The sequence below is a fragment of the Brienomyrus brachyistius genome, chromosome 12 (genome assembly GCF_023856365.1).
Source record: "Brienomyrus brachyistius isolate T26 chromosome 12, BBRACH_0.4, whole genome shotgun sequence".
Classification (NCBI taxonomy): Eukaryota; Metazoa; Chordata; class Actinopteri; order Osteoglossiformes; family Mormyridae; genus Brienomyrus; species Brienomyrus brachyistius.
In genome coordinates, this window is record NC_064544.1 from 26507165 (window position 1) to 26531669 (window position 24505).

At 54.4% G+C, this 24505-nt stretch overlaps 2 protein-coding genes and 1 long non-coding RNA gene across 4 annotated transcripts in view; 1 reads left to right on the top strand and 2 right to left on the bottom strand.

Moving 5' to 3' along the window:
* Positions 1-24505, bottom strand: part of LOC125705360 (uncharacterized) — a 311911-nt gene that overhangs the window by 276677 nt on the left and 10729 nt on the right. The window lies entirely within an intron of this gene.
* The window catches only part of LOC125705352 (uncharacterized), a 148972-nt gene that overhangs the window by 88629 nt on the left and 35838 nt on the right, over positions 1-24505 (bottom strand). The gene's annotated exons all lie outside the window — the stretch shown is intronic.
* LOC125705379 (uncharacterized) lies at positions 1695-9880 on the top strand. Its single transcript, XR_007381495.1, has 3 exons — positions 1695-1786; positions 2137-2186; positions 9827-9880. It is a non-coding gene; the product is annotated as an uncharacterized LOC125705379 (long non-coding RNA).

Below are 24505 nucleotides of genomic sequence, written 5' to 3' on the forward strand. Positions count from 1 at the left end.
TAAGGGACTGAAATTTAAGAGGGGTGATTCAGATGGACCAGCTGAAATATTTACGCCTAGATACTTGATGTTACCAAGTGGAATTTGAAAAGGTAGGTTTTGAAAAGTATTGTGTAATTTGTCACCAATTATACTGTAGGTAGAATTGTTGATTTTGTCCAGTTTATAGCATAATCAGAGATTTTGGAAAACGAATTAATTAGAGAGAGAGTCTCATTTATAGAGTTTAAAGTCTCTTGCAGATAAAGTAATATATCGTCGGCACAGAGACTAATCTTATGATGGGTGTTGAGTGTTTGTATTCCTATGATGATGCTATTTAGCCTGATTGTAGCAGCAAGAGGTTCAATGAAGAGGGCGAAAAGTGATGGTGAGAGTGGACATCCTCGCCTGGTTCCCCTGTGCAGTGTGAAACTCTGATGTTATACCATTAGTAAGAGCTGCTGCCATTGGTGAGCTGTACAATGTCTGCACCTAATGAATAAATTCTCTGATTTATTGCAAGCTATTATTTTACCCAAAAATCTAACAATATGTAAATCTCCGGTGTTGCCTTACCTTTACAAAAAGGTAAGAGAGCCAAAGCAGCAGCAGCACAGCCACCTCTATACAGATGATGGTGTGCAGAGATAATGGCTGTGAAACTAACACTGTGGTTTTAGATTTGCAGACACTTCAGTCTATAGCAACGCAAAAGGGTAACTAGCTGTGGAGAACAACAGGGTGTGAAGTGAGAGGTGGGGTGTGGTACGGTCCTCACAACAAACAGCGATGTGTGATGTGAAAGGTGGGATGTGGTACGGTCCTCACAACAAACAGCGGGGTGTGAAGTGAGAGGTGGGATGTGGTACGGTCCTCACAACAAACAGCGGGGTGTGAAGTGAGAGGTGGGATGTATTACAGTCCTCACAAAAAACAGCGGGGTGTGAAGTGAGAGGTGGGGTGTGGTACAGTCCTCACAACAAACAGCAGGCTGTGAAGTGAGAGGTGGGGTGTGGTACGGTCCTCACAACAAACAGCGGGCTGTGAAGTGAGAGGTGGGGTGTGGTACAGTCCCAACAACAAACAGCGGGTGTGAAGTGAGAGGTGGGATGTGGTACGGTCCCAACAACAAACAGCGGGATGTAAAGTGAGAGGTGGGGTGTGGTACGGTCCTCACAACAAACAGCAGGCTGTGAAGTGAGAGGTGGGGTGTGGTACAGTCCCAACAACAAACAATGGGATGTAAAGTGAGAGGTGGGGTGTGGTACGGTCCAAACAACAAACAGCGGGATGTGAAGTGAGAGGTGGGGTGTGGTACGGTCCTCACAACAAACAGCGGGGTGTGAAGTGAGAGGTGGGATGTGGTACAGTCCCAGCAACAAACAGTGGGGTGTGAAGTGAGAGGTGGGGTGTGGTACGGTCCTCACAACAAACAGCAGGGTGTGAAGTGAGAGGTGCGATGTGGTACAGTCCCAACAACAAACAGCGGGGTGTAAAGTGAGAGGTGGGATGTGGTATGGTCCCAACAACAAAAAGAGGGGTGTGAAGTGAGAGGTGGGGTGTGGTACAGTCCTCAAAACAATCAGTGGGGTCTGAAGGGAAAAGTGGGGTGTGATACGGAAATTACAACAAACAGCGGGGTGTGAAGTGAGACGTGGGGTGTGGTACGGTCCTCACGACAATCATTGGGATCTGAAGTGAGAGGTGGGGTGTGGTACGGTCCTCACAACAATCAGCAGGGTGTGAAGTGAGAGGTGGGGTGTGGTACGGTCCCAACAACAAACAGCGGGGTGTGAAGTGAGAGGTGGGGTATGGTAATGTCCTTACAACAAACAGCGGGGTGTGAAGTGAGAGATGGGATGTGGTACGGTCCTCACAACAAACAGCGGGGTGTGAAGTGAGAGGTGGGATGTGGTACGGTCCAGGCAACAAACAGTGGGGTGTGAAGTGAGAGGTGGGGTGTGGTACGGTCCTCACAACAAACAGCGATGTGTGAAGTGAGAGGTGGGATGTGGTACAGTCCCAACAACAAACAGTGGGGTCTGAAGTTAGTGGTGGGATGTGGTACGGTACTCACAACAAACAGCGGGCTGTGAAGTGAGAGGTGGGGTGTGGTACAGTCCCAACAACAAACAGCGGGGAGTGAAGTGAGAGGTGGGGTGTGGTACAGTCCCAACAACAAACAGCGGGGTGTGAAGTGAGAGGTGGGGTGTGGAACGGTCCTCACAACAAACAGCGGAGTGTGAGGTAAGAGATGGGGTGTGGTACAGTCCCAACGACAAGCAGCGGGGTGTGAAGTGAGAGGTGGGATGTGGTACAGTCCCAACAACAAACAGCGGGATGTAAAGTGAGATGTGGGGTGTGGTACGGTCCTCACAACAAACAGCGGGGTGTGAAGTGAGAGGTGGGGTGTGGTACGGTCCTCACAACAAACAGCGGGGTGTAAAGTGAGAGGTGGGATGTGGTACAGTCCCAACAACAAACAGTGGGGTGTGAAGTAAGTGGTGGGATGTGGTACGGTCCTCACAACAAACAGCAGGGTGTGAAGTGAGATGTGGTACAGTCCCAACAACAAACAGTGGGGTCTGAAGTGAGAGGTGGGGTATGGATCAGTCCCTACAACAAACAGTGGGGTGTGAAGTGCGGGGTGGGGTGTGGTACGGTCCTCACAACAAACAGCGGGGTGTGAAGTGAGAGGTGGGATGTGGTACGGTCCTCACAACAAACAGCGGGGTGTGAAGTGAGAGGTGGGGTGTGGTACGGTCCTCACAACAAACAGCGGGGTCTGAAGTGAGAGGTGGGGTGTGGTACGGTCCTCACAACAAACAGCGGGTGTGAAGTGAGAGGTGGGGTGTGGTACGGTCCTCACAACAAACAGCGGGGTGTGAAGTGAGAGGTGTGGTGTGGTACGGTCCTCACAACAAACAGCGGGGTGTGAAGTGAGAGGTGGGGTATGGATCAGTCCCAACAACAAAACAGCAGGGTGTGAAGTGAGATGTGGGGTGTGGTACGGTCCTCACAACAAACAGCTGGGTGTGAAGTGAGAGGTGGCGTGTGGTACGGTCCTCACAACAAACAGCGGGGTGTGAAGTGAGAGGTGGGGTGTGGTACGGTCCTCACAACAAACAGCGGGGTGTGAAGTGAGAGGTGGGGTATGGATCAGTCCCAACAACAAACAGCAGGGTGTGAAGTGAGATGTGGGGTGTGGTACGGTCCTCACAACAAACAGCGGGGTGTGAAGTGAGAGGTGGCGTGTGGTACGGTCCTCACAACAAACAGCGGGGTGTGAAGTGAGAGGTGGGGTGTGGTACGTTCCTCACAACAAATAGTGGGGTGTGAAGTGAGAGGTGGGGTGTGGTACGGTCCTCACAACAAACAGCGGGGTGTAAAGTGAGAGGTGGGGTGTGGTATGGTCCTCACAACAAACAGCTGGGTGTGAAGAGAGATGTGGGGTGTGGTACGGTCCTCACAACAAACAGCGGGGTGTGAAGTGAGAGGTGGCGTGTGGTACGGTCCTCACAACAAACAGCGGGGTGTGAAGTGAGAGGTGGGGTGTGGTACGGTCCTCACAACAAACAGCGGGGTGTGAAGTGAGAGGTGGGGTGTGGTACGGTTCTCACAACAAACAGCGGGGTGTGAAGTGAGAGGTGGGGTGTGGTACGGTCCTCACAACAAACAGCGGGGTGTGAAGTGAGAGGTGGGATGTGGTACGGTCCCAGCAACAAACAGTGGGGTGTGAAGTGAGAGGTGGGATGTGGTACGGTCCTCACAACAAACAGTGGGGTGTGAAGTGAGAGGTGGTACAGTCCCAACAACAAACAGTGGGGTCTGAAGTGAGAGGTGGGGTATGGATCAGTCCCTACAACAAACAGTGGGGTGTGAAGTGCGGTGTGGGGTATGGATCAGTCCCTACAAGAAACAGTGGGGTGTGAAATGAGAGGTGGGGTGTGGTACGGCCCTCACAACAAACAGCAGGGTGTAAAGTGAAAGGTGGGGTGTGGTACGGTCCTCACAACAAACAGCGGGGTGTAAAGTGAGAGGTGGGATGTGGTACAGTCCCAACAACAAACAGTGGGGTGTGAAGTAAGTGGTGGGATGTGGTACGTTCCTCACAACAAACAGCAGGGTGTGAAGTGAGACGTGGTACAGTCCCAACAACAAACAGTGGGGTCTGAAGTGAGAGGTGGGGTATGGATCAGTCCCTACAACAAACAGTGGGGTGTGAAGTGCGGTGTGGGGTATGGATCAGTCCCTACAAGAAACAGTGGGGTGTGAAATGAGAGGTGGGGTATGGTAATGTCCTTACAACAAACAGCGGGGTGTGAAGTGAGAGATGGAATGTGGTATGGTCCTCACAACAAACAGCGGGGTGTGAAGCGAGAGGTGGGATGTGGTACGGTCCGAGCAACAAACAGTGGGGTGTGAAGTGAGAGGTGGGGTGTGGTACGGTCCTCACAACAAACAGCGATGTGTGAAGTGAGAGGTGGGATGTGGTACAGTCCCAACAACAAGCAGTCTGGTGTGAAGTAAGTGGTGGGATGTGGTACGGTCCTCACAACAAACAGCAGGGTGTGAAGTGAGATGTGGGGTGTGGTACGGTCCTCACAACAAACAGCGGGGTGTGAAGTGAGAGGTGGCGTGTGGTACGGTCCTCACAACAAACAGCGGGGTGTGAAGTGAGAGGTGGGGTGTGGTACGGTCCTCACAACAAACAGCGGGGTGTAAAGTGAGAGGTGGGGTGTGGTATGGTCCTCACAACAAACAGCGGGGTGTGAAGTGAGAGGTGGGGTGTGGTACGGTCCTCACAACAAACATCGGGGTGTAAAGTGAGAGGTGGGGTGTGGTACGGTCCTCACAACAAACAGCGGGGTGTAAAGTGAGAGGTGGGGTGTGGTACGGTCCTCACAACAAACAGCGGGGTGTGAAGTGAGAGGTGGGGTGTGGTACGGTCCTCACAACAAACAGCGGGGTGTGAAGTGAGAGGTGGGGTATGGATCAGTCCCTACAACAAACAGTTGGGTGTGAAATGAGAGGTGGGGTGTGGTACGGCCCTCACAACAAACAGCGGGGTGTGAAGTGAGTGGTGGGGTGTGGTACGGTCCTCACAACAAATAGCGGGGTGTAAAGTGAGAGGTGGGGTGTGGTACGGTCCTCACAACAAACAGCGGGGTGTGAAGTGAGAGGTGGGGTATGGATCAGTCCCTACAACAAACAGCGGGGTGTAAAGTGAGAGGTGGGATGTGGTACGGTCCTCAAAGCAAACAGCAGGGTGTGAAGTGAGATGTGGTACAGTCCCAACAACAAACAGTGGGGTCTGAAGTGAGAGGTGGGGTATGGATCAGTCCCAACAACAAAACAGCAGGGTGTGAAGTGAGATGTGGGGTGTGGTACGGTCCTCACAACAAACAGCTGGGTGTGAAGTGAGAGGTGGCGTGTGGTACGGTCCTCACAACAAACAGCGGGGTGTGAAGTGAGAGGTGGGGTGTGGTACGGTCCTCACAACAAACAGCGGGGTGTGAAGTGAGAGGTGGGGTATGGATCAGTCCCAACAACAAACAGTCTGGTGTGAAGTAAGTGGTGGGATGTGGTACGGTCCTCACAACAAACAGCGGGGTGTAAAGTGAGAGGTGGGGTGTGGTACGGTCCTCACAACAAACAGCGGGGTGTGAAGTGAGAGGTGGGGTATGGATCAGTCCCTACAACAAACAGTTGGGTGTGAAATGAGAGGTGGGGTGTGGTACGGCCCTCACAACAAACAGCGGGGTGTGAAGAGAGAGGTGGGGTGTGGTACGGTCCTCACAACAAACAGCGGGGTGTGAAGTGAGAGGTGGAGTATGGATCAGTCCCTACAACAAACAGTGGGGTGTGAAATGAGAGGTGGGGTGTGGTACGGCCCTCACAACAAACAGCAGGGTGTAAAGTGAAAGGTGGGGTGTGGTACGGTCCTCACAACAAACAGCGGGGTGTGAAGTGAGAGGTGGGATGTGGTACGGTCCTCACAACAAACAGCGGGGTGTGAAGTAAGTGGTGGGATGTGGTACGGTCCTCACAACAAACAGCAGGGTGTGAAGTGAGATGTGGTACAGTCCCAACAACAAACAGTGGGGTCTGAAATGAGAGGTGGGGTATGGATCAGTCCCTACAACAAACAGTGGGGTGTGAAGTGCGGGGTGGGGTGTGGTACGGTCCTCACAACAAACAGCGGGGTGTGAAGTGAGAGGTGGGATGTGGTTCGGTCCTCACAACAAACAGCGGGGTGTGAAGTGAGAGGTGGGGTGTGGTACGGTCCTCACAACAAACAGCGGGGTGTGAAGTGAGAGGTGGGGTGTGGTACGGTCCTCACAACAAACAGCGGGGTGTAAAGTGAGAGGTGGGGTATGGTATGGTCCTCACAACAAACAGCGGGGTGTGAAGTGAGAGGTGGGGTGTGGTACGGTCCTCACAACAAACATCGGGGTGTAAAGTGAGAGGTGGGGTGTGGTACGGTCCTCACAACAAACATCGGGGTGTAAAGTGAGAGGTGGGGTGTGGTACGGTCCTCACAACAAACAGCGGGGTGTAAAGTGAGAGGTGGGGTGTGGTACGGTCCTCACAACAAACAGCGGGGTGTGAAGTGAGAGGTGGGGTGTGGTACGGTCCTCACAACAAACAGCGGGGTGTGAAGTGAGAGGTGGGGTATGGATCAGTCCCTACAACAAACAGTTGGGTGTGAAATGAGAGGTGGGGTGTGGTACGGCCCTCACAACAAACAGCGGGGTGTGAAGTGAGTGGTGGGGTGTGGTACGGTCCTCACAACAAATAGCGGGGTGTAAAGTGAGAGGTGGGGTGTGGTACGGTCCTCACAACAAACAGCGGGGTGTGAAGTGAGAGGTGGGGTATGGATCAGTCCCTACAACAAACAGTTGGGTGTGAAATGAGAGGTGGGGTGTGGTACGGCCCTCACAACAAACAGCGGGGTGTGAAGAGAGAGGTGGGGTGTGGTACGGTCCTCACAACAAACAGCGGGGTGTGAAGTGAGAGGTGGAGTATGGATCAGTCCCTACAACAAACAGTGGGGTGTGAAATGAGAGGTGGGGTGTGGTACGGCCCTCACAACAAACAGCAGGGTGTAAAGTGAAAGGTGGGGTGTGGTACGGTCCTCACAACAAACAGCGGGGTGTGAAGTGAGAGGTGGGATGTGGTACGGTCCTCACAACAAACAGCGGGGTGTGAAGTAAGTGGTGGGATGTGGTACGGTCCTCACAACAAACAGCAGGGTGTGAAGTGAGATGTGGTACAGTCCCAACAACAAACAGTGGGGTCTGAAATGAGAGGTGGGGTATGGATCAGTCCCTACAACAAACAGTGGGGTGTGAAGTGCGGGGTGGGGTGTGGTACGGTCCTCACAACAAACAGCGGGGTGTGAAGTGAGAGGTGGGATGTGGTACGGTCCTCACAACAAACAGCGGGGTGTGAAGTGAGAGGTGGGGTGTGGTACGGTCCTCACAACAAACAGCGGGGTGTGAAGTGAGAGGTGGGGTGTGGTACGGTCCTCACAACAAACAGCGGGGTGTGAAGTGAGAGGTGGGGTGTGGTACGGTCCTCACAACAAACAGCGGGTGTGAAGTGAGAGGTGGGGTGTGGTACGGTCCTCACAACAAACAGCGATGTGTGAAGTGAGAGGTGGGATGTGGTACAGTCCCAACAACAAACAGTCTGGTGTGAAGTAAGTGGTGGGATGTGGTACGGTCCTCACAACAAACAGCAGGGTGTGAAGTGAGATGTGGGGTGTGGTACGGTCCTCACAACAAACAGCGGGGTCTGAAGTGAGAGGTGGGGTGTGGTACGGTCCTCACAACAAACAGCGGGTGTGAAGTGAGAGGTGGGGTGTGGTACGGTCCTCACAACAAACAGCGATGTGTGAAGTGAGAGGTGGGATGTGGTACAGTCCCAACAACAAACAGCAGGGTGTGAAGTAAGTGGTGGGATGTGGTACGGTCCTCACAACAAACAGCGGGGTGTGAAGTGAGAGGTGGGGTATGGATCAGTCCCTACAACAAACAGTTGGGTGTGAAATGAGAGGTGGGGTGTGGTACGGCCCTCACAACAAACAGCGGGGTGTGAAGTGAGAGGTGGGGTGTGGTACGGTCCTCACAACAAACAGCGGGGTGTGAAGTGAGAGGTGGGGTATGGATCAGTCCCTACAACAAACAGTGGGGTGTGAAATGAGAGGTGGGGTGTGGTACGGCCCTCACAACAAACAGCAGGGTGTAAAGTGAAAGGTGGGGTGTGGTACGGTCCTCACAACAAACAGCGGGGTGTGAAGTGAGAGGTGGGATGTGGTACGGTCCTCACAACAAACAGCGGGGTGTGAAGTAAGTGGTGGGATGTGGTACGGTCCTCACAACAAACAGCAGGGTGTGAAGTGAGATGTGGTACAGTCCCAACAACAAACAGTCTGGTGTGAAGTAAGTGGTGGGATGTGGTACGGTCCTCACAACAAACAGCAGGGTGTGAAGTGAGATGTGGGGTGTGGTACGGTCCTCACAACAAACAGCGGGGTGTGAAGTGAGAGGTGGGGTGTGGTACGGTCCTCACAACAAACAGCGGGTGTGAAGTGAGAGGTGGGGTGTGGTACGGTCCTCACAACAAACAGTGATGTGTGAAGTGAGAGGTGGGATGTGGTACAGTCCCAACAACAAACAGCAGGGTGTGAAGTAAGTGGTGGGATGTGGTACGGTCCTCACAACAAACAGCGGGGTGTGAAGTGAGAGGTGGGGTATGGATCAGTCCCTACAACAAACAGTTGGGTGTGAAATGAGAGGTGGGGTGTGCTACGGCCCTCACAACAAACAGCGGGGTGTGAAGTGAGAGGTGGGGTGTGGTACGGTCCTCACAACAAACAGCGGGGTGTGAAGTGAGAGGTGGGGTATGGATCAGTCCCTACAACAAACAGTGGGGTGTGAAATGAGAGGTGGGGTGTGGTACGGCCCTCACAACAAACAGCAGGGTGTAAAGTGAAAGGTGGGGTGTGGTATGGTCCTCACAACAAACAGCGGGGTGTGAAGTGAGAGGTGGGATGTGGTACGGTCCTCACAACAAACAGCGGGGTGTGAAGTAAGTGGTGGGATGTGGTACGGTCCTCACAACAAACAGCAGGGTGTGAAGTGAGATGTGGTACAGTCCCAACAACAAACAGTGGGGTCTGAAGTGAGAGGTGGGGTATGGATCAGTCCCTACAACAAACAGTGGGGTGTGAAGTGCGGGGTGGGGTGTGGTACGGTCCTCACAACAAACAGCGGGGTGTGAAGTGAGAGGTGGGATGTGGTACGGTCCTCACAACAAACAGCGGGGTGTGAAGTGAGAGGTGGGGTGTGGTACGGTCCTCACAACAAACAGCGGGGTGTGAAGTGAGAGGTGGGGTGTGGTACGGTCCTCACAACAAACAGCGGGGTGTGAAGTGAGAGGTGGGGTGTGGTACGGTCCTCACAACAAACAGCGGGGTGTGAAGTGAGAGGTGGGGTGTGGTACGGTCCTCACAACAAACAGCGGGTGTGAAGTGAGAGGTGGGGTGTGGTACGGTCCTCACAACAAACAGCGATGTGTGAAGTGAGAGGTGGGATGTGGTACAGTCCCAACAACAAACAGTCTGGTGTGAAGTAAGTGGTGGGATGTGGTACGGTCCTCACAACAAACAGCAGGGTGTGAAGTGAGATGTGGGGTGTGGTACGGTCCTCACAACAAACAGCGGGGTGTGAAGTGAGAGGTGGGGTGTGGTACGGTCCTCACAACAAACAGCGGGTGTGAAGTGAGAGGTGGGGTGTGGTACGGTCCTCACAACAAACAGCGATGTGTGAAGTGAGAGGTGGGATGTGGTACAGTCCCAACAACAAACAGCGGGGTGTGAAGTGAGAGGTGGGGTATGGATCAGTCCCTACAACAAACAGTGGGGTGTGAAGTGCGGGGTGGGGTGTGGTACGGTCCTCACAACAAACAGCGGGGTGTGAAGTGAGAGGTGGGATGTGGTACGGTCCTCACAACAAACAGCAGGGTGTGAAGTGAGATGTGGGGTGTGGTACGGTCCTCACAACAAACAGCGGGGTCTGAAGTGAGAGGTGGGGTGTGGTACGGTCCTCACAACAAACAGCGGGTGTGAAGTGAGAGGTGGGGTGTGGTACGGTCCTCACAACAAACAGCGATGTGTGAAGTGAGAGGTGGGATGTGGTACAGTCCCAACAACAAACAGCAGGGTGTGAAGTAAGTGGTGGGATGTGGTACGGTCCTCACAACAAACAGCGGGGTGTGAAGTGAGAGGTGGGGTATGGATCAGTCCCTACAACAAACAGTTGGGTGTGAAATGAGAGGTGGGGTGTGGTACGGCCCTCACAACAAACAGCGGGGTGTGAAGTGAGAGGTGGGGTGTGGTACGGTCCTCACAACAAACAGCGGGGTGTGAAGTGAGAGGTGGGGTATGGATCAGTCCCTACAACAAACAGTGGGGTGTGAAATGAGAGGTGGGGTGTGGTACGGCCCTCACAACAAACAGCAGGGTGTAAAGTGAAAGGTGGGGTGTGGTACGGTCCTCACAACAAACAGCGGGGTGTGAAGTGAGAGGTGGGATGTGGTACGGTCCTCACAACAAACAGCGGGGTGTGAAGTAAGTGGTGGGATGTGGTACGGTCCTCACAACAAACAGCAGGGTGTGAAGTGAGATGTGGTACAGTCCCAACAACAAACAGTCTGGTGTGAAGTAAGTGGTGGGATGTGGTACGGTCCTCACAACAAACAGCAGGGTGTGAAGTGAGATGTGGGGTGTGGTACGGTCCTCACAACAAACAGCGGGGTGTGAAGTGAGAGGTGGGGTGTGGTACGGTCCTCACAACAAACAGCGGGTGTGAAGTGAGAGGTGGGGTGTGGTACGGTCCTCACAACAAACAGTGATGTGTGAAGTGAGAGGTGGGATGTGGTACAGTCCCAACAACAAACAGCAGGGTGTGAAGTAAGTGGTGGGATGTGGTACGGTCCTCACAACAAACAGCGGGGTGTGAAGTGAGAGGTGGGGTATGGATCAGTCCCTACAACAAACAGTTGGGTGTGAAATGAGAGGTGGGGTGTGCTACGGCCCTCACAACAAACAGCGGGGTGTGAAGTGAGAGGTGGGGTGTGGTACGGTCCTCACAACAAACAGCGGGGTGTGAAGTGAGAGGTGGGGTATGGATCAGTCCCTACAACAAACAGTGGGGTGTGAAATGAGAGGTGGGGTGTGGTACGGCCCTCACAACAAACAGCAGGGTGTAAAGTGAAAGGTGGGGTGTGGTATGGTCCTCACAACAAACAGCGGGGTGTGAAGTGAGAGGTGGGATGTGGTACGGTCCTCACAACAAACAGCGGGGTGTGAAGTAAGTGGTGGGATGTGGTACGGTCCTCACAACAAACAGCAGGGTGTGAAGTGAGATGTGGTACAGTCCCAACAACAAACAGTGGGGTCTGAAGTGAGAGGTGGGGTATGGATCAGTCCCTACAACAAACAGTGGGGTGTGAAGTGCGGGGTGGGGTGTGGTACGGTCCTCACAACAAACAGCGGGGTGTGAAGTGAGAGGTGGGATGTGGTACGGTCCTCACAACAAACAGCGGGGTGTGAAGTGAGAGGTGGGGTGTGGTACGGTCCTCACAACAAACAGCGGGGTGTGAAGTGAGAGGTGGGGTGTGGTACGGTCCTCACAACAAACAGCGGGGTGTGAAGTGAGAGGTGGGGTGTGGTACGGTCCTCACAACAAACAGCGGGGTGTGAAGTGAGAGGTGGGGTGTGGTACGGTCCTCACAACAAACAGCGGGTGTGAAGTGAGAGGTGGGGTGTGGTACGGTCCTCACAACAAACAGCGATGTGTGAAGTGAGAGGTGGGATGTGGTACAGTCCCAACAACAAACAGTCTGGTGTGAAGTAAGTGGTGGGATGTGGTACGGTCCTCACAACAAACAGCAGGGTGTGAAGTGAGATGTGGGGTGTGGTACAGTCCTCACAACAAACAGCGGGGTGTGAAGTGAGAGGTGGGGTGTGGTACGGTCCTCACAACAAACAGCGGGTGTGAAGTGAGAGGTGGGGTGTGGTACGGTCCTCACAACAAACAGCGATGTGTGAAGTGAGAGGTGGGATGTGGTACAGTCCCAACAACAAACAGCAGGGTGTGAAGTAAGTGGTGGGATGTGGTACGGTCCTCACAACAAACAGCGGGGTGTGAAGTGAGAGGTGGGGTATGGATCAGTCCCTACAACAAACAGTTGGGTGTGAAATGAGAGGTGGGGTGTGGTACGGCCCTCACAACAAACAGCGGGGTGTGAAGTGAGAGGTGGGGTGTGGTACGGTCCTCACAACAAACAGCGGGGTGTGAAGTGAGAGGTGGGGTATGGATCAGTCCCTACAACAAACAGTGGGGTGTGAAATGAGAGGTGGGGTGTGGTACGGCCCTCACAACAAACAGCAGGGTGTAAAGTGAAAGGTGGGGTGTGGTACGGTCCTCACAACAAACAGCGGGGTGTGAAGTGAGAGGTGGGATGTGGTACGGTCCTCACAACAAACAGCGGGGTGTGAAGTAAGTGGTGGGATGTGGTACGGTCCTCACAACAAACAGCAGGGTGTGAAGTGAGATGTGGTACAGTCCCAACAACAAACAGTCTGGTGTGAAGTAAGTGGTGGGATGTGGTACGGTCCTCACAACAAACAGCAGGGTGTGAAGTGAGATGTGGGGTGTGGTACGGTCCTCACAACAAACAGCGGGGTGTGAAGTGAGAGGTGGGGTGTGGTACGGTCCTCACAACAAACAGCGGGTGTGAAGTGAGAGGTGGGGTGTGGTACGGTCCTCACAACAAACAGCGATGTGTGAAGTGAGAGGTGGGATGTGGTACAGTCCCAACAACAAACAGCAGGGTGTGAAGTAAGTGGTGGGATGTGGTACGGTCCTCACAACAAACAGCGGGGTGTGAAGTGAGAGGTGAGGTATGGATCAGTCCCTACAACAAACAGTTGGGTGTGAAATGAGAGGTGGGGTGTGGTACGGCCCTCACAACAAACAGCGGGGTGTGAAGTGAGAGGTGGGGTGTGGTACGGTCCTCACAACAAACAGCGGGGTGTGAAGTGAGAGGTGGGGTATGGATCAGTCCCTACAACAAACAGTGGGGTGTGAAATGAGAGGTGGGGTGTGGTACGCCCCTCACAACAAACAGCAGGGTGTAAAGTGAAAGGTGGGGTGTGGTACGGTCCTCACAACAAACAGCGGGGTGTGAAGTGAGAGGTGGGATGTGGTACGGTCCTCACAACAAACAGCGGGGTGTGAAGTAAGTGGTGGGATGTGGTACGGTCCTCACAACAAACATCAGGGTGTGAAGTGAGATGTGGTACAGTCCCAACAACAAACAGTGGGGTCTGAAGTGAGAGGTGGGGTATGGATCAGTCCCTACAACAAACAGTTGGGTGTGAAATGAGAGGTGGGGTGTGGTACGGCCCTCACAACAAACAGCGGGGTGTGAAGTGAGAGGTGGGGTGTGGTACGGTCCTCACAACAAACAGCGGGGTGTGAAGTGAGAGGTGGGGTATGGATCAGTCCCTACAACAAACAGTGGGGTGTGAAATGAGAGGTGGGGTGTGGTACGCCCCTCACAACAAACAGCAGGGTGTAAAGTGAAAGGTGGGGTGTGGTACGCCCCTCACAACAAACAGCAGGGTGTAAAGTGAAAGGTGGGGTGTGGTACGGTCCTCACAACAAACAGCGGGGTGTGAAGTGAGAGGTGGGATGTAGTACGGTCCTCACAACAAACAGCGGGGTGTGAAGTAAGTGGTGGGATGTGGTACGGCCCTCACAACAAACAGCGGGGTGTGAAGTGAGAGGTGGGGTGTGGTACGGTCCTCACAACAAACAGCGGGGTGTGAAGTGAGAGGTGGGGTATGGATCAGTCCCTACAACAAACAGTGGGGTGTGAAATGAGAGGTGGGGTGTGGTACGCCCCTCACAACAAACAGCAGGGTGTAAAGTGAAAGGTGGGGTGTGGTACGGTCCTCACAACAAACAGCGGGGTGTGAAGTGAGAGGTGGGATGTGGTACGGTCCTCACAACAAACAGTGGGGTGTGAAGTGCGGGGTGGGGTGTGGTACGGTCCTCACAACAAACAGCGGGGTGTGAAGTGAGAGGTGGGGTGTGGTACGGTCCTCACAACAAACAGCGGGTGTGAAGTGAGAGGTGGGGTGTGGTACGGTCCTCACAACAAACAGCGATGTGTGAAGTGAGAGGTGGGATGTGGTACAGTCCCAACAACAAACAGTCTGGTGTGAAGTAAGTGGTGGGATGTGGTACGGTCCTCACAACAAACAGCAGGGTGTGAAGTGAGATGTGGGGTGTGGTACGGTCCTCACAACAAACAGCGGGGTGTGAAGTGAGAGGTGGGGTGTGGTACGGTCCTCACAACAAACAGCGGGTGTGAAGTGAGAGGTGGGGTGTGGTACGGTCCTCACAACAAACAGCGATGTGTGAAGTGAGAGGTGGGATGTGGTACAGTCCCAACAACAAACAGTCTGGTGTGAAGTAAGTGGTGGGATGTGGTACGGTCCTCACAACAAACAGCGGGGTGTAAAGTGAGAGGTGGGGTGTGGTACGGTCCTCACAACAAACAGCGGGGTGTGAAGTGAGAGGTGGGGTGTGGTACGGTCCTCACAACAAACAGCGGGGTGTGAAGTGAGAGGTGGGGTATGGATCAGTCCCTACAACAAACAGTTGGGTGTGAAATGAGAGGTGGGGTGTGGTACGGCCCTCACAACAAACAGCGGGGTGTGAAGTGAGTGGTGGGGTGTGGTACGGTCCTCACAACAAATAGCGGGGTGTAAAGTGAGAGGTGGGGTGTGGTACGGTCCTCACAACAAACAGCGGGGTGTGAAGTGAGAGGTGGGGTATGGATCAGTCCCTACAACAAACAGTGGGGTGTGAAGTGCGGGGTGGGGTGTGGTACGGTCCTCACAACAAACAGCGGGGTGTGAAGTGAGAGGTGGGATGTGGTACGGTCCTCACAACAAACAGCGGGGTGTGAAGTGAGAGGTGGGGTGTGGTACAGTCCTCACAAAAAACAGCGGGGTGTAAAGTGAGAGGTGGGGTGTGGTACGGTCCTCACAACAAATAGCGGGGTGTGAAGTGAGAGTTGGGGTGTGGTACGGTCCTCACAACAAACAGCGGGGTGTGAAGTGAGATGTGGGGTGTGGTACGGTCCTCACAACAAACAGCGGGGTGTGAAGTGAGAGGTGGCGTGTGGTACGGTCCTCACAACAAACAGCGGGGTGTGAAGTGAGAGGTGGGGTGCGGTACGGTCCTCACAACAAACAGCGGGGTGTGAAGTGAGAGGTGGGGTGTGGTACGGTCCTCACAACAAACAGCGGGGTGTGAAGTGAGAGGTGGGGTATGGATCAGTCCCTACAACAAACAGTTGGGTGTGAAATGAGAGGTGGGGTGTGGTACGGCCCTCACAACAAACAGCGGGGTGTGAAGTGAGTGGTGGGGTGTGGTACGGTCCTCACAACAAATAGCGGGGTGTAAAGTGAGAGGTGGGGTGTGGTACGGTCCTCACAACAAACAGCGGGGTGTGAAGTGAGAGGTGGGGTATGGATCAGTCCCTACAACAAACAGTGGGGTGTGAAGTGCGGGGTGGGGTGTGGTACGGTCCTCACAACAAACAGCGGGGTGTGAAGTGAGAGGTGGGATGTGGTACGGTCCTCACAACAAACAGCGGGGTGTGAAGTGAGAGGTGGGGTGTGGTACAGTCCTCACAACAAACAGCGGGGTGTAAAGTGAGAGGTGGGGTGTGGTACGGTCCTCACAACAAACAGCGGGGTGTGAAGTGAGAGGTGGGGTGTGGTACGGTCCTCACAACAAACAGCGGGGTGTGAAGTGAGATGTGGGGTGTGGTACGGTCCTCACAACAAACAGCGGGGTGTGAAGTGAGAGGTGGCGTGTGGTACGGTCCTCACAACAAACAGCGGGGTGTGAAGTGAGAGGTGGGGTGTGGTGCGGTCCTCACAACAAACAGCGGGGTGTGAAGTGAGAGGTGGGGTGTGGTACGGTTCTCACAACAAACAGCGGGGTATGAAGTGAGAGGTGGGGTGTGGTACGGTCCTCACAACAAACAGCGGGGTGTGAAGTGAGAGGTGGGGTATGGATCAGTCCCTACAACAAACAGTGGGGTGTGAAATGAGAGGTGGGGTGTGGTACGGCCCTCACAACAAACAGCAGGGTGTAAAGTGAAAGGTGGGGTGTGGTACGGTCCTCACAACAAACAGCGGGGTGTAAAGTGAGAGGTGGGATGTGGTACAGTGCAAACAACAAACAGTGGGGTGTGAAGTAAGTGGTGGGATGTGGTACGGTCCTCACAACAAACAGCAGGGTGTGAAGTGAGATGTGGTACAGTCCCAACAACAAACAGTGGGGTCTGAAGTGAGAGGTGGGGTATGGATCAGTCCCTACAACAAACAGTGGGGTGTGAAGTGCGGGGTGGGGTGTGGTACGGTCCTCACAACAAACAGCGGGGTGTGAAGTGAGAGGTGGGATGTGGTACGGTCCTCACAACAAACAGCGGGGTGTGAAGTGAGAGGTGGGGTGTGGTACGGTCCTCACAACAAACAGCGGGGTGTGAAGTGAGAGGTGGGGTGTGGTACGGTCCTCACAACAAACAGCGGGTGTGAAGTGAGAGGTGGGGTGTGGTACGGTCCTCACAACAAACAGCGATGTGTGAAGTGAGAGGTGGGATGTGGTACAGTCCCAACAACAAACAGTCTGGTGTGAAGTAAGTGGTGGGATGTGGTACGGTCCTCACAACAAACAGCAGGGTGTGAAGTGAGATGTGGGGTGTGGTACGGTCCTCACAACAAACAGCGGGGTGTGAAGTGAGAGGTGGGGTGTGGTACGGTCCTCACAACAAACATCGGGGTGTAAAGTGAGAGGTGGGGTTTGGTACGGTCCTCACAACAAACAGCGGGGTGTAAAGTGAGAGGTGGGGTGTGGTACGGTCCTCACAACAAACAGCAGGGTGTGAAGTGAGATGTGGTACAGTCCCAACAACAAACAGTGGGGTCTGAAGTGAGAGGTGGGGTATGGATCAGTCCCTACAACAAACAGTGGGGTGTGAAGTGCGGGGTGGGGTGTGGTACGGTCCTCACAACAAACAGCGGGGTGTGAAGTGAGAGGTGGGATGTGGTACGGTCCTCACAACAAACAGCGGGGTGTGAAGTGAGAGGTGGGGTGTGGTACGGTCCTCACAACAAACAGCGGGGTGTAAAGTGAGAGGTGGGGTGTGGTACGGTCCTCACAACAAACAGCGGGGTGTGAAGTGAGAGGTGGGGTGTGGTACGGTCCTCACAACAAACAGCGGGGTGTGAAGTGAGAGGTGGGGTATGGATCAGTCCCAACAACAAACAGCAGGGTGTGAAGTGAGATGTGGGGTGTGGTACGGTCCTCACAACAAACAGCGGGTTGTGAAGTGAGAGGTGGCGTGTGGTACGGTCCTCACAACAAACAGCGGGGTGTGAAGTGAGAGGTGGGGTGTGGTACGGTCCTCACAACAAACAGCGGGGTGTGAAGTGAGAGGTGGGGTGTGGTACGGTTCTCACTACAAACAGCGGGGTATGAAGTGAGAGGTGGGGTGTGGTACGGTCCTCACAACAAACAGCGGGGTGTGAAGTGAGAGGTGGGGTATGGATCAGTCCCTACAACAAACAGTGGGGTGTGAAATGAGAGGTGGGGTGTGGTACGGCCCTCACAACAAACAGCAGGGTGTAAAGTGAAAGGTGGGGTGTGGTACGGTCCTCACAACAAACAGCGGGGTGTAAAGTGAGAGGTGGGATGTGGTACAGTGCAAACAACAAAACAGTGGGGTGTGAAGTAAGTGGTGGGATGTGGTACGGTCCTCACAACAAACAGCAGGGTGTGAAGTGAGATGTGGTACAGTCCCAACAACAAACAGTGGGGTCTGAAGTGAGAGGTGGGGTATGGATCAGTCCCTACAACAAACAGTGGGGTGTGAAGTGCGGGGTGGGGTGTGGTACGGTCCTCACAACAAACAGCGGGGTGTGAAGTGAGAGGTGGGATGTGGTACGGTCCTCACAACAAACAGCGGGGTGTGAAGTGAGAGGTGGGGTGTGGTACGGTCCTCACAACAAACAGCGGGGTGTGAAGTGAGAGGTGGGGTGTGGTACGGTCCTCACAACAAACAGCGGGTGTGAAGTGAGAGGTGGGGTGTGGTACGGTCCTCACAACAAACAGCGATGTGTGAAGTGAGAGGTGGGATGTGGTACAGTCCCAACAACAAACAGTCTGGTGTGAAGTAAGTGGTGGGATGTGGTACGGTCCTCACAACAAACAGCAGGGTGTGAAGTGAGATGTGGGGTGTGGTACGGTCCTCACAACAAACAGCGGGGTGTGAAGTGAGAGGTGGCGTGTGGTACGGCCCTCACAACAAACAATGGGGTGTGAAGTGAGAGGTGGGGTGTGGTACGGTCCTCACAACAAACAGCGGGGTGTGAAGTGAGAGGTGGGGTGTGGTACGGTCCTCACAACAAACAGCGGGGTGTAAAGTGAGAGGTGGGGTGTGGTATGGTCCTCACAACAAACAGCGGGGTGTGAAGTGAGAGGTGGGGTGTGGTACGGTCCTCACAACAAACATCGGGGTGTAAAGTGAGAGGTGGGGTGTGGTACGGTCCTCACAACAAACAGCGGGGTGAAAAGTGAGAGGTGGGGTTTGGTACGGTCCTCACAACAAACAGCAGGGTGTGAAGTGAGATGTGGTACAGTCCCAACAACAAACAGTGGGGTCTGAAGTGAGAGGTGGGGTATGGATCAGTCCCTACAACAAACAGTGGGGTGTGAAGTGCGGGGTGGGGTGTGGTACGGTCCTCACAACAAACAGCGGGGTGTGAAGTGAGAGGTGGGATGTGGTACGGTCCTCACAACAAACAGCGGGGTGTGAAGTGAGAGGTGGGGTGTGGTACGGTCCTCACAACAAACAGCGGGGTGTGAAGTGAGAGGTGGGGTGTGGTACGGTCCTCACAACAAACAGCGGGTGTGAAGTGAGAGGTGGGGTGTGGTACGGTCCTCACAACAAACAGCGATGTGTGAAGTGAGAGGTGGGATGTGGTACAGTCCCAACAACAAACAGTCTGGTGTGAAGTAAGTGGTGGGATGTGGTACGGTCCTCACAACAAACAGCGGGGTGTGAAGTGAGAGGTGGCGTGTGGTACGGCCCTCACAACAAACAATGGGGTGTGAAGTGAGAGGTGGGGAGTGGTACGGTCCTCACAACAAACAGCGGGGTGTGAAGTGAGAGGTGGGGTGTGGTACGGTCCTCACAACAAACAGCGGGGTGTAAAGTGAGAGGTGGGGTGTGGTATGGTCCTCACAACAAACAGCGGGGTGTGAAGTGAGAGGTGGGGTGTGGTACGGTCCTCACAACAAACATCGGGGTGTAAAGTGAGAGGTGGGGTGTGGTACGGTCCTCACAACAAACAGCGGGGTGTAAAGTGAGAGGTGGGGTGTGGTACGGTCCTCACAACAAACAGCGGGGTGTGAAGTGAGAGGTGGGGTGTGGTCCGGTCCTCACAACAAACAGCGGGGTGTGAAGTGAGAGGTGGGGTATGGATCAGTCCCTACAACAAACAGTTGGGTGTGAAATGAGAGGTGGGGTGTGGTACGGCCCTCACAACAAACAGCGGGGTGTGAAGTGAGTGGTGGGGTGTGGTACGGTCCTCACAACAAATAGCGGGGTGTAAAGTGAGAGGTGGGGTGTGGTACGGTCCTCACAACAAACAGCGGGGTGTGAAGTGAGAGGTGGGGTATGGATCAGTCCCTACAACAAACAGTGGGGTGTGAAGTGCGGGGTGGGGTGTGGTACGGTCCTCACAACAAACAGCGGGGTGTGAAGTGAGAGGTGGGATGTGGTACGGTCCTCACAACAAACAGCGGGGTGTGAAGTGAGAGGTGGGGTGTGGTACAGTCCTCACAACAAACAGCGGGGTGTAAAGTGAGAGGTGGGGTGTGGTACGGTCCTCACAACAAACAGCGGGGTGTGAAGTGAGAGGTGGGGTGTGGTACGGTCCTCACAACAAACAGCGGGGTGTGAAGTGAGAGGTGGGGTATGGATCAGTCCCAACAACAAACAGCAGGGTGTGAAGTGAGATGTGGGGTGTGGTACGGTCCTCACAACAAACAGCGGGGTGTGAAGTGAGAGGTGGCGTGTGGTACGGTCCTCACAACAAACAGCGGGGTGTGAAGTGAGAGGTGGGGTGTGGTACGGTCCTCACAACAAACAGCGGGGTGTGAAGTGAGAGGTGGGGTGTGGTACGGTTCTCACAACAAACAGCGGGGTATGAAGTGAGAGGTGGGGTGTGGTACGGTCCTCACAACAAACAGCGGGGTGTGAAGTGAGAGGTGGGGTGTGGTACGGTCCTCACAACAAACAGCGGGGTGTGAAGTGAGAGGTGGGGTATAGATCAGTCCCAACAACAAACAGCAGGGTGTGAAGTGAGAGGTGGGGTATGGATCAGTCCCTACAACAGACAGTGGGGTGTGAAATGAGAGGTGGGGTGTGGTACGGCCCTCACAACAAACAGCAGGGTGTAAAGTGAAAGGTGGGGTGTGGTACGGTCCTCACAACAAACAGCGGGGTGTAAAGTGAGAGGTGGGATGTGGTACAGTCCCAACAACAAACAGTGGGGTGTGAAGTAAGTGGTGGGATGTGGTACGGTCCTCGCAACAAACAGCAGGGTGTGAAGTGAGATGTGGTACAGTCCCAACAACAAACAGTGGGGTCTGAAGTGAGAGGTGGGGTATGGATCAGTCCCTACAACAAACAGTGGGGTGTGAAGTGCGGGGTGGGGTGTGGTACGGTCCTCACAACAAACAGCGGGGTGTGAAGTGAGAGGTGGGATGTGGTACGGTCCTCACAACAAACAGCGGGGTGTGAAGTGAGAGGTGGGGTGTGGTACGGTCCTCACAACAAACAGCGGGGTGTGAAGTGAGAGGTGGGGTATGGATCAGTCCCAACAACAAACAGCGGGGTCTGAAGTGAGAGGTGGGGTGTGGTACGGTCCCCACAGCAAACAGTGGGGTGTGAAGTGAGAGATGGGGTGTGGTACGGTCCCCACAGCAAACAGCGGGGTGTGAAGTGAGAGGTGGGGTGTGGTACGGTCCTCACAACAAACAGCGGGGTGTAAAGTGAGAGGTGGGGTGTGGTATGGTCCTCACAACAAACAGCGGGGTGTGAAGTGAGAGGTGGGGTGTGGTACGGTCCTCACAACAAACATCGGGGTGTAAAGTGAGAGGTGGGGTGTGGTACGGTCCTCACAACAAACAGCGGGGTGAAAAGTGAGAGGTGGGGTTTGGTACGGTCCTCACAACAAACAGCAGGGTGTGAAGTGAGATGTGGTACAGTCCCAACAACAAACAGTGGGGTCTGAAGTGAGAGGTGGGGTATGGATCAGTCCCTACAACAAACAGTGGGGTGTGAAGTGCGGGGTGGGGTGTGGTACGGTCCTCACAACAAACAGCGGGGTGTGAAGTGAGAGGTGGGATGTGGTACGGTCCTCACAACAAACAGCGGGGTGTGAAGTGAGAGGTGGGGTGTGGTACGGTCCTCACAACAAACAGCGGGGTGTGAAGTGAGAGGTGGGGTGTGGTACGGTCCTCACAACAAACAGCGGGTGTGAAGTGAGAGGTGGGGTGTGGTACGGTCCTCACAACAAACAGCGATGTGTGAAGTGAGAGGTGGGATGTGGTACAGTCCCAACAACAAACAGTCTGGTGTGAAGTAAGTGGTGGGATGTGGTACGGTCCTCACAACAAACAGCGGGGTGTGAAGTGAGAGGTGGCGTGTGGTACGGCCCTCACAACAAACAATGGGGTGTGAAGTGAGAGGTGGGGAGTGGTACGGTCCTCACAACAAACAGCGGGGTGTGAAGTGAGAGGTGGGGTGTGGTACGGTCCTCACAACAAACAGCGGGGTGTAAAGTGAGAGGTGGGGTGTGGTATGGTCCTCACAACAAACAGCGGGGTGTGAAGTGAGAGGTGGGGTGTGGTACGGTCCTCACAACAAACATCGGGGTGTAAAGTGAGAGGTGGGGTGTGGTACGGTCCTCACAACAAACAGCGGGGTGTAAAGTGAGAGGTGGGGTGTGGTACGGTCCTCACAACAAACAGCGGGGTGTGAAGTGAGAGGTGGGGTGTGGTCCGGTCCTCACAACAAACAGCGGGGTGTGAAGTGAGAGGTGGGGTATGGATCAGTCCCTACAACAAACAGTTGGGTGTGAAATGAGAGGTGGGGTGTGGTACGGCCCTCACAACAAACAGCGGGGTGTGAAGTGAGTGGTGGGGTGTGGTACGGTCCTCACAACAAATAGCGGGGTGTAAAGTGAGAGGTGGGGTGTGGTACGGTCCTCACAACAAACAGCGGGGTGTGAAGTGAGAGGTGGGGTATGGATCAGTCCCTACAACAAACAGTGGGGTGTGAAGTGCGGGGTGGGGTGTGGTACGGTCCTCACAACAAACAGCGGGGTGTGAAGTGAGAGGTGGGATGTGGTACGGTCCTCACAACAAACAGCGGGGTGTGAAGTGAGAGGTGGGGTGTGGTACAGTCCTCACAACAAACAGCGGGGTGTAAAGTGAGAGGTGGGGTGTGGTACGGTCCTCACAACAAACAGCGGGGTGTGAAGTGAGAGGTGGGGTGTGGTACGGTCCTCACAACAAACAGCGGGGTGTGAAGTGAGAGGTGGGGTATGGATCAGTCCCAACAACAAACAGCAGGGTGTGAAGTGAGATGTGGGGTGTGGTACGGTCCTCACAACAAACAGCGGGGTGTGAAGTGAGAGGTGGCGTGTGGTACGGTCCTCACAACAAACAGCGGGGTGTGAAGTGAGAGGTGGGGTGTGGTACGGTCCTCACAACAAACAGCGGGGTGTGAAGTGAGAGGTGGGGTGTGGTACGGTTCTCACAACAAACAGCGGGGTATGAAGTGAGAGGTGGGGTGTGGTACGGTCCTCACAACAAACAGCGGGGTGTGAAGTGAGAGGTGGGGTGTGGTACGGTCCTCACAACAAACAGCGGGGTGTGAAGTGAGAGGTGGGGTATAGATCAGTCCCAACAACAAACAGCAGGGTGTGAAGTGAGAGGTGGGGTATGGATCAGTCCCTACAACAGACAGTGGGGTGTGAAATGAGAGGTGGGGTGTGGTACGGCCCTCACAACAAACAGCAGGGTGTAAAGTGAAAGGTGGGGTGTGGTACGGTCCTCACAACAAACAGCGGGGTGTAAAGTGAGAGGTGGGATGTGGTACAGTCCCAACAACAAACAGTGGGGTGTGAAGTAAGTGGTGGGATGTGGTACGGTCCTCGCAACAAACAGCAGGGTGTGAAGTGAGATGTGGTACAGTCCCAACAACAAACAGTGGGGTCTGAAGTGAGAGGTGGGGTATGGATCAGTCCCTACAACAAACAGTGGGGTGTGAAGTGCGGGGTGGGGTGTGGTACGGTCCTCACAACAAACAGCGGGGTGTGAAGTGAGAGGTGGGATGTGGTACGGTCCTCACAACAAACAGCGGGGTGTGAAGTGAGAGGTGGGGTGTGGTACGGTCCTCACAACAAACAGCGGGGTGTGAAGTGAGAGGTGGGGTATGGATCAGTCCCAACAACAAACAGCGGGGTCTGAAGTGAGAGGTGGGGTGTGGTACGGTCCCCACAGCAAACAGTGGGGTGTGAAGTGAGAGATGGGGTGTGGTACGGTCCCCACAGCAAACAGCGGGGTGTGAAGTGAGAGGTGGGGTGTGGTACGGTACTCACAGCAAACAGCGGGGTGTGAAGTGAGAGGTGGGGTGTGGTACGGTCCCAACAACAAACAGCGATGTGTGAAGTGAGAGGTGGGATGTGGTACGGTCCTCACAACAAACAGCGGGGTGTGAAGTGAGAGGTGGGGTATGGATCAGTCCCAACAACAAACAGCGGGGTGTAAAGTGAGAGGTGGGGTGTGGTACGGTCCTCACAACAATCAGCGGGGTGTGAAGTGAAAGGTGGGTTGTGGTACGGTCCTCACAACAAACAGCGGGGTGTGAAGTGAGAGGTGGGGTGTGGTATGGTCCTCACAATAAACAGCGGGGTGTGAAGTGGGGTGTGATTACGGTCCTCACAACAAACAGAGGGGTGTGAAGTGATAGGTGGGGTGTGGTACGGTCCCCACAGTAAACAGCGGGGTGTGAAGTGAGAGGTGGGGTGTGGTACGGTCCTCACAACAAACAGTTGAGTGTGAAATGAGAGGTGGGGTGTGGCACGGTCCTTAAAACAAACAGCGGGGTGTGAAGTGAGAGGTGGGGTGTGGTACGGTCCTCACAACAAACAGCGGGGTGTGAAGTGAGAGGTGGGGTGTGGTACGGTCCTCACAACAAACAGCGGGGTGTGAAGTGAGAGGTGGGGTGTGGTACGGTCCTCACAACAAACAGCGGAGTGTGAAGTGAGAGGTGGGGTGTGGTACGGTCCTCA